This window comes from Lygodium microphyllum, chromosome 14 (assembly GCF_053477565.2).
Source record: "Lygodium microphyllum isolate KBCC chromosome 14, Lygodium_microphyllum_v1.1.10, whole genome shotgun sequence".
Lineage (NCBI taxonomy): Eukaryota > Viridiplantae > Streptophyta > Polypodiopsida > Schizaeales > Lygodiaceae > Lygodium > Lygodium microphyllum.
In genome coordinates, this window is record NC_141148.1 from 121,256,158 (window position 1) to 121,266,898 (window position 10,741).

Sequence of the window (10,741 nt, forward strand, 5' to 3'; positions counted from 1 at the left end):
ATGCAAGTTTGGTTATCATAGTCATCTATGTGGATGACTTGATTATTACAAGTGACAGTGACAATGGGATTGGTGAAGATAAGGACTTCTAGAAGAAGAAGTTTGAGATGAAAGATTTGGGCGAGCTGAGATACTTTCTTTGTATTGAGGTGATCAAACGTGATGATGGTATATGGCTATTCCAAAGGCAATATGGCTTGGATATGTTATCCAAGTATGGTATGACAACATGTAAGCCTCTTTCAGTACCATTGGAGCAAAATGTGAAGTTGAGTGCCGACGTTGGGGATGAGATAGAAGACCCTACTATGTTCAGGAGGATAGTAGGGAGTTTGATTTACATGACTATCACAAGGCCAAACTTGAGCTATGCTATTGGCCTTGTTAGTCAGTTTATGTAGATGCCTAGAAAGCCTCATTTGGATGCAATTAGATGTATATTGAGATATGTGAAATCCACTTTACATTATGTACTTTTTTATGAAATAGGTAAGGACATACAAGTCTTTGGATACACAAATGCAAATTGGGCTGGTAGCATGTCAGATAGAAGATCTGCTAGTGGATTCATGTTTTCCCTTAGTAGTGCAGCAGTTACATGGAGCAACAAAAACCAACCTACAGTTGCTTTATCGAGTACAGAGGTTGAGTATAGAGGTGTTGCTATGGCATCATGTGAGGTGGTATGGCTGCAAAAGTTATTAGGTGATTTGGACATGCAGGGAGATGGTCCAGTTGTCATTCATTGTGACAACATGAGCAGCATACATCTAGCTAGAAATCTAGTGTTCCATGCTAGGAAAAAACACATTGAGATGCACTACCATTTTGTGAGAGAGGAGGTACTTGCAGGAGAGATTGACTTGGTATATGTTAGCACACATGATCAGATAGCTGACATTTTCACAAAGGCATTGGGTGCAGAGAAGCTTCAAAAGTTCTGAAGCTTACTTGGAGTTGCAGAGATAGAGTTGAGCTTGAGGAGGAGTGTTGAGATGGTAAGCTCAACAGTTGAGCTTGAGGAGGAGTGTTGAGATGGTAAGCTCAACATGTGCGAACACTGATGATGGACCGCCTGGCTAGATGGGTCCACACATCTACACTTAGCATGTTGATGGTCATTATGACACTCACATGGCCACTAACTTATCACTTATTATATTTAGTTTGTTACACCTACCTACAGCTGGCAAAGATATAGCACCAGTCGATTAATGTAGTCGGTTATGCACTGTTTGACTTAGAAGGACACTTTCCTTTATGTTATATCTTATCTATACTTTGTGTACATTGTATAGTGTGTGGAAGAAGAAGAAAAAATCAGCAAGAAAACGTTTTGGCCTCCATCTCTCTTCTTATGTCCTTGAGTGAGCTTCGTCTTGTGTATATAGTGTGTGTTTGGTGCAGCAGCTCAAACAAATCCCTCCATTACGCGATTCTTGACAACCTCCACAAGAGCTAATGGAGTTGATCCAAGATGCAAGGTATAATTTTGAACAAGACCAGGAAGAGGGAAAAAAAGTGGATGAACCAAGTCCCCCTTTGAAGCCACACAATCACACCCAAAATAGCAAGGGGAGGAAGTTATACCACCTGAAAGGATGGTGAAGATGAGACACAAATGCAGAGAATAGGTGGAACTAGCCATCAAAAAGCTCCAAGCCAAGACACTCCAAGTTCCATAGGTAGCCATCCCTCAAAGTGATAATTGACAAATGCAGAGAATAGGTGGAACTAGCCATCAAAAAGCTCCAAGCCAAGACACTGCAAGTTCCATAGGTGGCCATCCCTCAAAGTGAGAAGTGTGATCCTATAAATTGGGGCCATGAACTTGTAGTGTGGGAGCAATGGGAGAACCGTGGCTACCCTTTTGAGTTATGCTTCACCTTTTCTTAAACATTGGAAAGGGTATTATTTCCGAGGGTGGTGGAGGATATCATAAATCTCTCAGCAAGGCTAGGAAGGAGATGGCCAGAGTAAAAAATGAGACAACCTGCAAGATGGTAGTAGGAGCTTGTAGATTATTGGGAAGACAAAGTGGTGGAGGTACCCTGAAGAGTGGAAGGATATGAGGCTCAGCCTAAGTGGCATAGAAACATCTTGGACTCTAACTTAGAGGCCTAGATAGCTTTCTATAGCACCTTACTACATGAAAGGGATAATCCTACCTACATGCTCTACCCGAGGAGGATTGGAGTTGATTTCAACCAAGAGGTGAATGGTAGGTATGACTTCCCTTTGATCTATAGCATAAATGCCTCTACCCCTAAAGAAAGCCTAATATTTATTACTGAAAGGGACCTCCATCACCCTTGAAGAAAGCCTGATCTTCATTATTGAAAGGGACCTCCACCCTTGAAGAAAACTTGATCTTCATTTACTGAAAGGGACATCCACCCATTAATAGCAGGTTTTCTCAAAGACTTCTCCTCATGCGCGGATCCAACATTCATCACCACCTATAGCTATCTTTTTTAATTGGGAATATTATTAAAACAAAGACCTACTGTAGAGGAAGAGCGGCTACCACCCCTATTTTACTTTGCACTTCCCTAGTAGTGGATAGAACTGTCCCCCAAAGGGACTAAGTTTGGTATTAGTCGGTTGCACTTGGGGATTGACCAATGAGGGTCTAATAATCATAAGTGAGGATGTTATTATCATCTCTCTCATTGATTAATGCATCAAAGATGTATGTCATTTGGGAGATTACCGTTAAGGTGCCAAGTAGGCTAGTGCTACTGTTTCTTCATCCTTATCCTCCATGCTTGTGATAGTTGCCACTCTAACATTTATGGGTGGGTGGTGTTGTCATTGGAGTTCATGTAGTGGGTGTGATGGAGGATTGTACTTCTTGATGGGACTACCATTGAAAAATCCAATATCCTCTTCTTCTAGGATTTCAAGCTCCATGTTGCCAGTTCTACTAACGTTACAAACTTTGAAAGGTCCCAATACCCTAAACTTCATCTTTTTTTTGTGACCCTTTACATAGTATAACAACACTAAGTCTCCTTGTTCAAAGTCACATTGTTTGACTTGCTTGTCAAACCAACTCTTGCACCATGCTTTCTCATATCTTAGGTCATGGGTCACAATGAGCTAGGTTTTAGATAGGTGTTCTAGTCCTACTAAGCAATTTGTCCATTCTTCCTTGCCATCCTGTCTCTCTTGGATTGCTATTCTCAAACATGGAACGAGGAACTCTATTGGTAAGGTTACTTCTATTCCATAGGTTAGCTTGAATTGTGTCTATTCTATGGCCATTTTATAGGCTCTGTCCTATAAGCCCATAATGATGTCATTATTATATTATCCTAGTCACTACGTGAGAGGTAGAGACCACCTTGGTTAGGACAGTTACTAGGATTTTATTTGTGGCTTCAGCTTGAGCATAATACAATGAGGATTTTTTTTATAGATTATCAAGAAGGTGGATAATAAGTGGGCAATCACTTCATTGATGAAATACGAGCATTGATCATTGACTAATTCTATGGGATATCTGAACCTTGAGATCAATTACTCCCAAAGAAATTTGGCAGTGGTCCTAGCGTCATTTTTTCAAGTTGCCTGAGCTTCAATCCACTTGGTGAGATTGTCTATGACTATGATTATGTACCTCACTTGTGAGTGTTATGCTATAGGATTGATTGGACTGATGAAATCAGTCCTCCATTTTTCAAATGGTTGGCATGCTATCACTAGGGTCAAATCTATCTTATTCTTATGAATAGGGACCTTGGTTCATTGTGGTACTCATCACAGTGCTTCACAAACTTAGCTAGATCACTGTGAATAGTATAGGCCACCATAATTGAGACTGGAGCACCTTATGTGTTTTAGTGTCCCCATTGAAGTGTCCTCCATTAATTCTGTGATGAGCTTTTACAAGCACATTATACATCTCATGCTCACAAACACATCTCAATAGTCCATCCAATCCTAATTAGTAGAGTTGGCTCGCAATCAATTGATAGGGGTTGAATCTTTAGAATGAGATGTTTTAGCCTAGCCTTCTCAATTGGATGTTCAAGTAAACCATGTTCTAGGATGTGGACTATGTCATCTGCCCAATAAGGTATAAGGTGTGCTCTCTAAACAAACCTCTTTTTCTAGACATTCTAAACAAATGTGTGTCTGTTAGGTTATCTACAATGCCTTACCTAGCTACTTCTCATGTGGTTATGTGAAACATATGGTCTACCATGTAATGTTATTTACCCTTGCATACTACCACAGAGAAGTCAAATTCTAATAATAGAAGTAACCATCAAGCAATGTGTCCTATTGCATAGGGTGTGTTCACAAGATAAAGAAATGCTTGATGATCAACAAAGAAAGTAAAGAAAGAAGGTAATGTCAAAATTTCTTAACAACAAACACCATAACTAGCCCTTCCCTCTCTATTGTGAAGTAGTTCATTTCTATATCAATGATTAGTTTTCTTGCAAAGCTCACTAGGTAATCCAAGTTATGCTCTCCACATTGGTACAAAACTGCTCCTAAGAAAACTTTGATGCATCAATGTGCACATGGAAAGTAATGGACCAATCTGGGGCTCATAGTTTAGGTGTGATCATCAAAGTCTTTTTCAATTCTTCATAAGCACATTAGTACTCCTCAGCCTAGTCAAATACAATCAACAACTTGTGAAGTCATCATGCAATGAGTGCATAATTTAACATAAATCATCGATAGTACCCCATGCAATCGAGAAAGCACTGAACTCACTTGTAGTTGGTTGGTAGTGGTAAATCGATAATCACTCTAACTTTGGAACAGTTAGTAGCAATGTAGTTTTTTGAGACCACGTGTCCTAGCATACATCCATACTTTATCCAGGGCAATTTAAGGAATTCAATGAGAGACTATATTGTCTACATCATTCAAACACTATGTAGAGTTTGTCTAGGTGCTTTTCCTAGTGGAATGAACACACAGATCATCTACAAATACTTCCAATCACTTTGTAAGCATGTTCTTCAAAATGACACACATGAGATGTGTAATATTCCCGCCATAACACTTCATATCAAGAAACAAATTTGGGCTTGAGATATTTTAAAAATTACTCGTCAAGCTATCACATAAATGACCGCACATAATTTTTTTAATATCGATTCTTGCATTAAATCAATTTCGTAATCCGGCACGAGAAGTCATCTCAATATTCCTAGTCAACAAGAAAAAAAGACACCTCATAAATAATATTATAACAGCTTGATCATAATTTTTCCCACATTATATTTGATTTAGCATTCCCGATTCCATTTAATGTGTGAAAGACCGCATTGACTTCGTAACCACAAGACATATCACAAAAGTCTTAATCAGTAGACAAAGAACACGCAAGAACGAGCATGATATTGAGTACGTTAAGTATCAAAGAATATGGCATGACTTTATAAACTAGATAAGTAATGAGGTAACTTGGCCAAAAACCACCAGATGAAGTCATTTTGAAGAAAAAAAGAAGTTTTTGAAAAAATAGGCAAAAAATCATGACTTTTTTACGCCTAGAGGGAGAGAAAGCATTTTAAAATCATCCCCGTGCCACCATCCAATGGCTAGGCAATCAAAATAAATTTTTAATCAAGCTCACTTGGCTATTGACAAGTAGCCAAAAGAATGAGTCGGCTGCATGCTCCCCCTCTCATGCCTATAAGTACACCCCCTCTTCTTCACAAAGAAAGCAAGAAGGAAGACCTCCTGATAATGGAAAATTTTCTCTACTTCTCTTTTCCATAGTAGCTTTGAGCTTGAAGGAGGAAAATACTCCTCTTCTACCTCATTTTCATTTTCTTTATCCCCTGTTATGCCTTCCTCCCATACAGCCATATCGCTAGCAAGACATAAGTGAATTTTTTCTAGACAACCACCAACTCTCCCTGAACTACCACGTCAATTTTGCCTAACATCCATGGTCTTTGAGCTTGAAGGAGGAAGATAATCCTCTTCTACCTCATTTCCATTTTCTCTATCCCCTGTTATGCCCATACAGCCATATCACTAAGGAAGATGCAGGTGAAATTTTTCTAGATAACCACCAACTCTTCTTGAACTACCTCGTCAATTTTGCCTGACATCCATGGCCAATGGAGAAAATGACACGATAGGAATTGGTAAAACCCCCATTACTGCAGACTTGATAGAGGTAACATATTGTTGATTTGGGAAAAAATAACATTTTATAACCTTATCGCTATATTTGGCTTTAAATGATTATAAATGCATTTTAAAGAAAATGCATATGAATTGTCGCTTAGGAAAATAGCCTAAGTAATATAATAATTAATTTTTCAACGAAAAGAATCTTTCACTTGGAAAATGGCTATATGCTTATCATTAAGAAAATATCATAAATATGGTTTATTTCGTGATATTTATTGTTATTTTGTTAATGATATATGTGATCATAATAACAAAAAAAAGGTAGATAGTGTTAGGAAAGGGAATATTTTATAATTCTTCCCTAAAAATGATTATATTTATTTAATTTTTCTAATGATAAACATATGCATGTGAGTTTTATAATAATTTATAAAAAATCACTTAGATAATATCATGAAATAATCAATGCATTAAATCAACAAAAATTTGCATAGGAAAATATATACTAGATGCACATAAATTAGGTGCATGGACATATAATTCAATGTATGAAAGATGAAATAAAAATTACACATGATTTTTGCATTGCTTAGAATAAAGTTTTCAAAAAAAAAAAACAGCATTGCACTTAGGACATAGCTAAATGAAAATTGATCTTTTTAGATAACGTTGAAAGTCGGCAAATGGTCAGAACACCGTCGATTAAACCATAAAATATGAGTAGAATCAAATAAAAGTTATTTTCTTTCTAAAAACTCACGCAATATTAATATTAATGATTGTATTAGTGAGAGCATCAATACCATGAGTTGACCCACATATGAGTCAATGAGAAAACCTTATCTAGAATATCAACAATGTTGAAGCAAAAACAACTATGAAATACTCGACAACCTTGAAATTATTAGTATCAAGAAATTAAATAAATATCAAAAGTCTGTAAGACTTGTTGGACATTGATAAGAATTTGTCAATACAAATTCCAAAGTCTAAATAGACTTGGAAAAGCATTTGAAATCCAGCTAAGTGCAGGTTAGGGCAGGACAGTGCATGAATTGCCTACCATAGGTATAAATGCCCATATTATCTTTTAGGGCAGAAATACCAAATTTTTTATATGGATAAAATAGACTTCAGATTCATGAAATAAACTATAGATCCGAAAAAAGAGTTGCAAGTAGAAAGCGAAACCCTAACAATAAGGTGGGGCCTTAAAAGAGAAACCCTAGAATTGGGTGGGATTGCTCCCTATGCTAAAAACACTTCCTCCTATTTCTTTTTTTATTTGTGCATACATTGATGGTTGCACATGAAAAATTGATTGTACTTGCAGCAGTTAGATCTGATTGTAAATATATAATCAAGATAATAAGAGGAAAGATCGCGTTATGCCTCCCCCATGGCTAGATGCGAAACCCTGCTCCAAGGGGGATTTTTGTGTACCACTGTGAGGAGCTTTGGACTGACCCCGATGGTGAGAGGTTGCATGATGAGGAATCTGTTAGGCAAGAGGAGACAGGAGTGCTAGGGGGCTCTGGCCGTAAATCTCTTGATCACTCCTAGGAATTGCCTGACCCTCATACGAATCAGGATGGGATCCTGGAGTCCCCGATACTAGTGAAGGGACGGAAATCTTGGAGGGTTTGTTTTCTTCTGCATAAACAAAAGGGATTTTCTGATCAACAGAGGTTTATCTTCTGCATAGGCAGAAGAAGAAAATCATTGTAAATAACTTTGTGAAATATATTTTGCAAAAAGATTGCTTTCTTTGTCTTTGTGTTGTGCCGTAAAATTATGCGAATGAACTTTTGATAATGGGTTAATTAACAAAGTTGGTTTCGTATGTCATAACTTAATGTGATAGGTAATTAGAAAACTAAAGAAAACAATTTGTGGAAAGTGGGTGGACGAGATCTTTGATGGATCTGTCCTATGGATGGGCGATCCCTGTAAGCCGGGAGCTTCTCGTAAGAGATTGAACGAAACATGAATTAGGAAAAATTAGGTGAAGCCGAGCATTGAGCTACCTAGGGTCAGATCTCAAAACCTTGATCGGTAATTATCTTAGGGGAAAGGTGCGGCGGTTGTGCCAGAACTCCGTTAAGGTTCCCTGAATTCTAACCAGTTGCTTGAAAAAAGTATTGCACTCCATGAACCAAGGGCATGGGGGATTCACTAGTAGTAATAAGGAGACGTCACCTGCGTGCAAGAAATATATGAAAATACCCCTTATTTATGGGACCTTACCTTATAAACTATACCTTCCTTCCCTTAAATAACCCCCCTCCCTTATACTCACCTGGTACCATATGGTAAACCCTATTGGACCCCCCGGGACCAAGGGTAACTACGATCGCTCGAGTTGGATGAGAAGCCCTTGTGGGACACCTCCAATGGAGCTAGCTAATGCATCAAGACTTGAGTTGCCAGATTAGGACCCCGAGCTTGTAAGTTGATCCTTGTGGGGATGGCTGGGACCTTTCCTTATAGTGTGGACTCTGGGAAACCTAGATCATAGACCCTGTGCATTCTCCTGAGTGCTAGGTAAAGCCGTTTGGGACAATTACCTGATAGACCACTAAAACGTGCTGCCATGGAATTGTTAGGTAGCCACATGATACATAGTATCAAAGCATAATTGAAATTAGAAATATGTATGTTTTCAAAGACCAATTGCTCTAAGTAATAATCAATCTACTAATTGTTAAGGGATAACTTTGGCTAAATAATGAAGCCTAGAACCAATTCCTTGTTTTTCAAGCAATGTACACATCTGTGCTGAACTCCACAAATGACGAGTGGAGAAGAGAAATTATACGGATACTCAATCGACTATATGATCCATCCCCTGTGAATCGCAAAAGAAGATGGTTTTGGGATGAGCGTTATTGTTACATCGAGGCTGATTGATTCTTCAACATGCAAACTAATCTAAAGCACCTTGAATGGATGGAAAATTTAAAAGTAATTGAGGCCTTTATCTTTTTTCCGTCTAGAAGGAATCCACTTATGATTACCAGTGGTCAGCAGATACGTCTAGAGACCATTATATCTATGACAAGGTACTGAAGGTAATGCCATCCAACATGATTATAATCCAAGGACGTCACAAGTATCGAGATTACGATATCCATGGTTTTCTAGATCTACCATTTCCACAGTATAGGTTTCTAGACATAGACAGAAATTGGCCTACTTTTTCCTACATGAATACAACTGATATCCATCCCTAAAAAAGAAAGATATAATGATATCATGTTTTGGAAATTGTACATAGCATCCAGCCTATCCTATGGATGTTTATGTATCTCTACTTGTGAACATTTGCCATTTGTAAATATCCATTACTTGTAAAACTCATAGCATATGGCTATAGATAATAAAAGATAACAGCGGCTAGATTTTGTAAAAATATTGTGCTCCTTGGCCCATCATTGTTTTACAAAACTAGTAAGATATGTTAATGTGAAAATGAAGCTGAAACTTTAAGCACTAAACTAATTTGTGAAACTTATGATAACCCAGGGTAATACAACTATTGCTAGTTCGATTGAAATTCAGGAGAAGAAGTATCTCCTTAAGCAGGTTAAGCCACCGAAATTTGATGGCAAGAGCAAAGACGTTGAAGCCGAGGTGGAGATTTGGATTGAGACCATGGAGAACTACTTTACTGCCACAGGAACTACCCCTACTAATCAGGCTCTGATCGCCAAATTAAAATTGACCAACGAGGCATGCCTATGGTGGAAACTGTGGTGGAAAGACTAGGGACTCGTTGAGATAGCTATTACCTAGGAAAAGCTGAAAGAAGCTGTGTGTTGTCGATATTTGCCAGCAATTTAAGGTACACTAAAAATGAATGAGTTCTTTAACTTAAGACAGCTCGGAATGAGCCTGGAGGCATATTACTTAAAGTTTATCTCACTGCTTAAATATGTGCCTTCCATGACTATTTCTCAATAGGTGTCTAAGTTTTGTCACAGATTGAATGCTTCTTTCAACACATGCCTTGAATTTATGCGCCCAATTGATCTGCAAGATGCTTTGATTCGCACAGCACCTCTTATTCAGGAGATTCAGTCAAAGCCAACAAATAATAGGCTCTAGAATCAAAACAAAGGGACTTCACGGGGCTATATTAAGTGAGCCCAAGGTCAACGTCCGCCTAATCAAGGAAAGAGGGCCAAAACAAATATAGTCAGAAACTTCATACCTATGGGAAGTAATTCAGGAGTACCTAGTAATGAGCCAAGCCACTTTCAAAGAAAGTGCCCAAAGCTTGGTCAAATTCTTTGCCAAGGATAGTACAGAGGTTAGAACCAAGCCTCATTGCAAAAGGAAAAGCATCTACTATAATTCTTAAATAGCTTAAAGAATAGGAAAATCAAACTACAGAAGCTGATATGGAGAGGGCATCAGTTCACGCCATCGTCCGTAAGAAAGTCCCAAATTGTCAATTTTCAGTTATTTAAACACCAACAAAATATCAAGGTAAGTCCTTTAAAATTGTGATTGACTATAGAAGCACAGACTCGTTCATGTCACCAAAGTGTGCCAAGAAATTAGATATAGACACAATACCTACATCTAGGTTGCTTGTAGAACTTGCCAATGGAAAAGAAATCAT